Below are 7375 nucleotides of genomic sequence, written 5' to 3' on the forward strand. Positions count from 1 at the left end.
ATCTCATTGTGGTTTTGATTTGCATTTCTCTGATGGCGAGTGATGATGAGCATTTTTTCATGTGTCTGTTGGATGCATAAATGTCTTCTTTTGAGAAGCGTCTGTTCATATCCTTTGCCCACTTTTTGATGGGGTTTTTTGATTTTTTCTTGTAAGTTTAAGTTCTTTGTAGATTCTGGATATTAGCCCTTTGTCCAATGGGTAGATTGTAAACATTTTCTCCCATTCTGTAGGTTGCCTGTTCACTCTAATGGTAGTTTCTTTTGCTGTGCAGAAGCTCTTTAGTTTAATTAGATCCCATTTGTCAATTTTGGCTTTTGTTGCCATTGCTTTTGGTGTTTTAGTCATGAAACTAAAAAAAAAAAAAAACAAACAAAACAAAACAAAAAAAAAAACGCTGGACATGGTGACTCACACCTGTAATCTCAGCACTTTAGGAGGCCGAGGTGGGTGGATCACAAGGTCAGAAGTTCAAGACCAGCCTGACCAACATGGTGAAACCCCGTCTCTACTAAAAATGTAAAAATTAGTCGGGTATGGAGGCGCACGCCTGTAATCCCAGCTACTTGGGAGGCTGGGGCAGGAGAATCGCTTGAACCTGGGAGGCGGAGGTTGCAGTGAGGAGAGATGGCACCACTGCACTCCAGCCTGGGCGACAAGGCAAGACTCTGTCTCAAAAAAAAAAAAAAAAAAAAGGCAAACTACATTTTTAGAGTTAATGTGACCCTAGTCACATCAAGATGAAGCAGTTTAAATTTGGTAGTTTTTCCCATAAACACTAGCCACAATCGGCTTTATTTGTGGAGATGGGTGATTTTGTTCTTAGTTTAGGAGTAGGAAACATTTTAAGGAGGGTGTGGCAGGTTGTTATAGTAAATGTATCTATTTGTATATTTTTTGAGACAGTGTCTTGCTCTGTTGCTCAGCTGGAGTGCAGTGGCATGAACATGGCTCAACCTTGAACCTCTGGGCTCCAGTGATCCTCCTGCCTCAGCCTCCTGAGTAGCTGGGATCACAGGTATGTGCCACTATACCCAACTAATGTTTTTTGTTTTGTTTTGTTTTATTTTGTTTGTAGAGAGCAGGTCTTATCATGTTGCCCAGGCTGGTCTTGAACTCCTGGGCTCAAGCAATCCTCCCACTTCAGCCTCCCAAAGTGCTGGTGGGATTACAGGTATGAGCCATTGCGCCCTGCCTTGTCATAGTAAATTTAGAAAACAATCAACAAATGGGGGCCTGGGCAGAGGGACAGTAAGCATGAATGTCTTAAGGCTAGTTAAGGTAATTTAAGATCTTGACACTCAGAGTATCGTCTGAGGGCCAGCAACACGGCATCACCTGGATGCTCGTTAGAAACGCAGACTCTCAGGCCTCACTCTGGCCTACTGAACCAAAATCTGCTGCATTTTAACAAAAACCTCAAGTTATTTTTATGCTCACTAAAGTTTGAGATATCCTGTTCTAAAAAATTATTTTTTATTTCCAAATAACATCTAACAAAGTCCCTATAGGAAAGTTGGGAAATGCTTCGATTCTTCCTTGTTCTTCTCCAAATGACGTCCCACTTCTAGGAGCTAGGATTTAAGGCTGTGCTGTTACTAACGTATCTGAATTATAGGATAGGTTACATAGGCTTTAAAAGTAGCTTAAAAGCCAAACCAATGCTTGCCATATAGCATCCACGTGGAAATGTGTCCTGATTTAGACAGCTAACCTACAAATAAGCTATTTGAACAGAATTTCTTGATAAATTTGGATTGCTTTTAGTCATCCACAGAAAAGGACTATTCTTAGCCTAGAAAACAGAACTGAATTTTGTTGCACTGATACACAAATAGCAGCGTTAATAATATTAGAATATCCCTTTTTAAATGTCTGTGACAGTGAGAAAAAAAATCAAAATCTAAACAAAATTTACACAAGGCAAATCATGCTAAAAATAAAACACGTAATTTTCCATTGAAGAAATCAAAAAACAGCTAATAAATGGGGAAAAAAGTTCCTTTCAAGATTGTGTGTAGCTTAAAGTCAGCCATATTCTGTTCATCTATCTTTCGTATCTAGAAGTATGTCTAGAACAAAGAAAAGTCTTATTGGGTTGTGAATGAATTAATAAATGAGTTAATGTCATGTTTAAAGTAGGTTCTAAGAAAATATTTGTCAAATCAACAAAAATGTACAGGAAGACACTAAATTTAAAAAATTAGTTAATAAAAGAGGATGATTCAGGGTGACTAGCACATATATGCTAAATTAAAACAGCGTGTTTTACACTAATGAGGATAGAAAAATTTTTAAATGACCTTTAATGACTATACATTTTATTTAGATATATTGATATGGTTTTTATCAGCAGAGAAGGTAACATTTGTAGATTACTAAAATGAATTGATTTTCGTTGCAAATCTTCAAATCTAGGTAATCACTCATTTGTGCAGTACTGACATCAGTGTTCATTGTCAAAGTTTTAACCTCTAAAAAATAAGAGAATAAAAATCAACTTGCCAGTTAATATGCTTCGATTAATTGCTAAGATGTATTTTGAATATTTTGTTCTGTGTCAAATTCTCCCATGGCATGACAGACTAATTAAATGCCTGAAATGTGAAAGGTTTTATAAACATCTCATTTTAATCCAATTCAGATTAACTCAGAAAACTATCAAGCCAGTAGGTTTTATGTGTGAAGTGAAACCTTATATACTTCAACTGCAACCAGTACCTAAGGACAAAAGGGGCTCTTCAGGTTAACTTTTCTAAAAATTGAATTCAGGATTGGAGTTTACCTACCTTTCTTGTCTGTACACACGAAGCATTTATTTGCAAAACAGAATTCAGCACTTAAATCATTCCAATGTTTACTTTCAACCTCAATGCAGGCTGTTGCAAGGGCTACACCTCCAAGAAACGAATCACTTTGAAGCCAGGCACGGTGAGTGGCTCACGTCTGTAATCCCAGCACTTTGGGAGGCCGAGGCAGGCAGATCACCTGAGGTTGGGAGTTCGAGACCAGCCTGACCAACATGGAGAAACCCCATCTCTACTAAAAATACAAAATTAGCTGGGCGTGGTGGCACATGCCTGTAATCCCAGCTACTCGGGAGGCTGAGGCAGGAGAATCACTTGAATCCAGGAGGCAGAGGTTGCAGTNTTTTGAGACAGAGTCTTGCTCTTATTGCCCAGGCTGGAGTGCAATGGTGTGATCTCTGCTCACTGCAACCTCTACCTCCCAGATTCAAGCCATTTTCCTGCCTCAGCCTCCCGAGCAGCTGGGAATACCATCACTCCCGGCTAATTTTTGTATTTTTAGTAGAGACGGGGTTTCACCATGTTGGCAAGGCTAGTCTTGAACTTCTGACCTGAGGTGATCCTCCTGCATTGGCCTCCCAGAGTGCTAGGAATACAGATATGAGTCACCGCACCTGACCTCAGATTGTTTTTTGAATAAAAACTTTTTTTTATTAGTCATTCTTATTTGTCTTAAAACTACCACTTCTAAGAAGTGCTTCTCTGAATCCTAGTACACTGCAATTGTGTGAACAGAGTTCAGAGTCCACACTCACACTAAGATCACTTTAAATATACAAAGACGTTATATCCCACTTCAGCATTTACCTTTCCAGAGTAGATGATACTGATGTTTTTCAATCATTGCCATGCCTTTGTAACTCTACCTGAGCTGTACTCTATATGCACACACTAATTAAAATATCGTTATTGAGTGCCCACTGTGGGACAGCACTTGGGATACTGGGATATATCATAGAAGTGAACAAGACAGGCAATGATATGACTCTTAGAGAGCTTACATTCTAGAGGGACCTGGGAGTGGGAAGACAGGAAACAAATAAGCAAATATCAGTTAATGAGCAGTGCTATGATACAAGTAAAAAATCTGATACACAGTGCCTCCTGGGCAACCTTAGATTGATCACCAGAAGTGTTCTCTCTAAGGAAATTATATGTAAGCTCAAACGCAAACAAGATGGCAGGCCTGTAAGCATCTGGGATAAGGGCATTCCAAACAGAGAGAGAACATCTAACACAAAATCCTCAGAATGAAGAGAAGTTAGGCATGCTTACCAAATAGAAAGAAGTGGGCATGAAGAGAGTGATAGGAAATGAAGTCAGAGTGGTAGGAAGAAAGAAGTTCACACAAGACTTTATAGGCAAAAAGTAAAAGACCCTGAATTCTTTTCCAATTGAAATAGGAAATCTTTGAAATGTTTCAAACATAGGAGTGACATGATCAAATTTAGTACTTAAAAAGATCACCCTGGCTGAGCACAGTGGCTCATGCCTATTATCCCAGCACTCTGGGAGGCCGAGGCGGGCGCATCACCTGAGGTCAGGAGCTCAAGAAACAGCCTGGCCAACACGGTGAAACCCCGTCCCTACTAAAAATACAAAAAATTAGCCGGGCGTGGTGGCGGGCGCCTGTAGTCCCAGCTACTCTGGAGGCTGAGGCAGGAGAATGGCTTGAACCTGGGAGGCAGAGGTTGCAGTGAGCCGAGATCATGCCGTTGCACTCCAGCCTGGACAACAAGAGTAAAATTCTGTCTTTTTTTTTTGTTTTCTTGAGATGGAGTCTGGCTCTGTTGTCAGGCTGGAGTGCAGGGGCGTAATCCCGGGTCACTGCAACCTTCACCTCCCGGGTTCAAGCAATTCTCCTGCCTCAGCCTCCTGAGTAGCTGAGATTACAGGCACGTGCTACCACGCTCGGCTAATTTTTGTATTTTTAGTAGAGACGGGGTTTCACGGTGTTGGCCAGGATAGTCTCAATCTCTTGACGTCTTCATCCACCAGCCTTGGCCTCCCAAAGTGCTGGGATTACAGGTGTGAACCACCACGCCTGGCAAAATTCTGTCTTAAACAAACAAAAAAATCACCCCTGCTGCTCTGTGAAGGATGAATTATAGAGGGCCAAAGTAGGAAGCCAAGTCAAAAGCTACTGCAATCTAAGAGGGAGACAATAATAGGGGCTTGGACAGTGTGATAAGAGCAGACATGGAGCAAAATGGATACTTTAAAAAAAAATGGATAGAGGCAATAGAGGCACCTACAAAATGCAAAGATTCTATAGCTCTTTATAAGGGTACGTTTTCCTATTTTATTTCTAGTGTTACAATTAGCAATATTAGAATTCTATGGCCCTTTGTGAACCCAACTAGTCCATAAGATCAATGTCTTCATAGAACAGCCTATACAGATTCCTCAGGTTCCTTCCCCTATCCCTCTGGGAAATAAGAAAACTCAAAACTCACCACCTCTTTGAGCAGTTTGGAATGTTTTTATAAAAATGCATGATTTATTGTTTGTCTGTAAGCTCTTTAAGGGGAGGAGTAGTGTTAAATTTATCTGTCAACTGAGCACAGTGCAGAAGGCACAATGGATTCCTGGTAAATACATACATGATAAATAAATAAATGCTACCAACACTAAATTTCACTAGTCCCTTTTCTGTGTATATAAACTTTATAAGGGATCCTTAAAATGTATCCCATTTGTTATTCCACCACTTGGAAAATATTCTTCTTTTTGTTTTTTTTTCAGGATAATTCACATTAACTTCTACAATGGCATTGTTTGATAATGAAATATTTTCTTTTAAAAGTATTTAATTAAATTGATGGCAGTACCAATACATAGAAAATTATGTTTATATTTTGTATTTATTGGCTAAGGCTGCCATAACAAATACCACAGACTAGGTGGCTTAAACAACAGATATTTATTTTCTCGTAGTCTGGAGGCTGAAAGTCCAAGATCAAAGTGTTGGCAGGTTCGGTTTCTCCTGAGGTTACCTGGTCTTTCCTCTGTCTATCTCTTTGCATAACCACCCAAGGCGTTCATTTTGCCTGCTGCCCAGATGGAGCCTATTTATTAAGGCAGGAGAATTACAATAGAGAAAGAGTTTAACTCATGCAGAGCCCACTGAACAGCAGACTGGAGTTTTACTATTACTCAAATCAGCCTCTCTGAAAATTCAGGACTGGGTGTTTTTAAGGATAATTTGGTGGGAAGGGGGCCAGGGAGTGGGGAGTGCTGATTGGTCAGGTCAGAGACGAAATGAGTTGAAGCCGTCCTCTGGCACTGAGTGGGTTCCTGTGTGGAGGCCACAAGACCAGATGAGCTAGTTTATCTATCTGGGTGGGGCCAGCTGATCCATCCAGTGCGAGGTGTAAAAAATACCTCAAACACCAATCTTGGATTTTATAATACTAATGTGACCTACAGGAGCAATTGGATAGGTTAGTAATCTTATGGCCTCTGGCTGAATGGTTCCTGAGCCATAATTTCTAATCTTATGTCTAATTTGTTAGTTTAACAAAAGGCAATCTGGTCTCCAGGCAAGAAGAGGGTTTGTTTCAAGACAGAGCTGTTATTATCTTTGTTTCAAGTTAAACTATAAACTAAGTTCCTCCCAAAGTTTGTTTGACCTACGCCCAGGAATAACAAGGGGAACCTGCAGGTTAGAAGCAAGCTGGAGTGAGTTAGGTAAGTTCCTTTTCACTGTCTAATTGTCTCACTGTTATTATTTTTGCAAAGGCGGCTTCATCTGTGTCCAAATTTCCTCTTCTTAAAAGGACTCCAGTCAGATTGGATTAGGGCCCACCCTAACAGCCTCATTTTAACTTCATCACCTATTTAAAAGCCTTTCGTCCAAATGCAGTCACATTCTGAGGTACAGGGGGTTATGGGGCTTCAATATGAATTTCGGGGGACACAATTCCTTTTTTAACATATTTTAACATATTTCTTTATTAAAAATAATAATTCATTAACAATAAGAAAACAAACACTATTTTTTAGTGACTATTTTTTATGCCGATGTGGCATAAGAAGAAATATATATGTTTTTTGCCTCAGTTTCTGGAACAATAGCTTCTAAAACCCTTGGGGTTTCCAGAATGGTTAGGGTAAGAGGAGCTTTTTCATTATTCATAATACGCCTCTTTCAACCATACCTGAGTTTATGCTAATGAAGTGACTCTTGGAGGATGGTGGCTAGTTGCCAGAGGAACCAACAACATGATTGGAGGATTAAAACTTTTAGCCTAGCAGGGTGCGGTGGCTCAGGCCTGTAATCCCAGCACAGTGGAAGGCTGAGGCAGGCAGATCACCTGAGGCCAGGAGTTCGAAACCAGCCTGTCCAACATGGTGAAACCCCATCTCTACTAAAAATACAAAAGTTAGCCGGGCGTGGTGGTGGGTACCAGTAGTCCCAGCTACTAGGGAGACTGAGGCAGAAGAATCACTTGAACCCAGGAGATGGAGGTTGCAGTGAGCTGAGATCATATCACTGCACTCCTGCCTGGGTGACAGAAGGAGAATCCATCTCAAAAAAAACCCAAAAAACAAAAACAAAACAAAAA

The sequence above is a fragment of the Rhinopithecus bieti genome, unplaced genomic scaffold (assembly GCF_001698545.2).
Source record: "Rhinopithecus bieti isolate Rb0 unplaced genomic scaffold, ASM169854v2 scaffold_29393, whole genome shotgun sequence".
In the NCBI taxonomy this organism is placed as follows: Eukaryota; Metazoa; Chordata; class Mammalia; order Primates; family Cercopithecidae; genus Rhinopithecus; species Rhinopithecus bieti.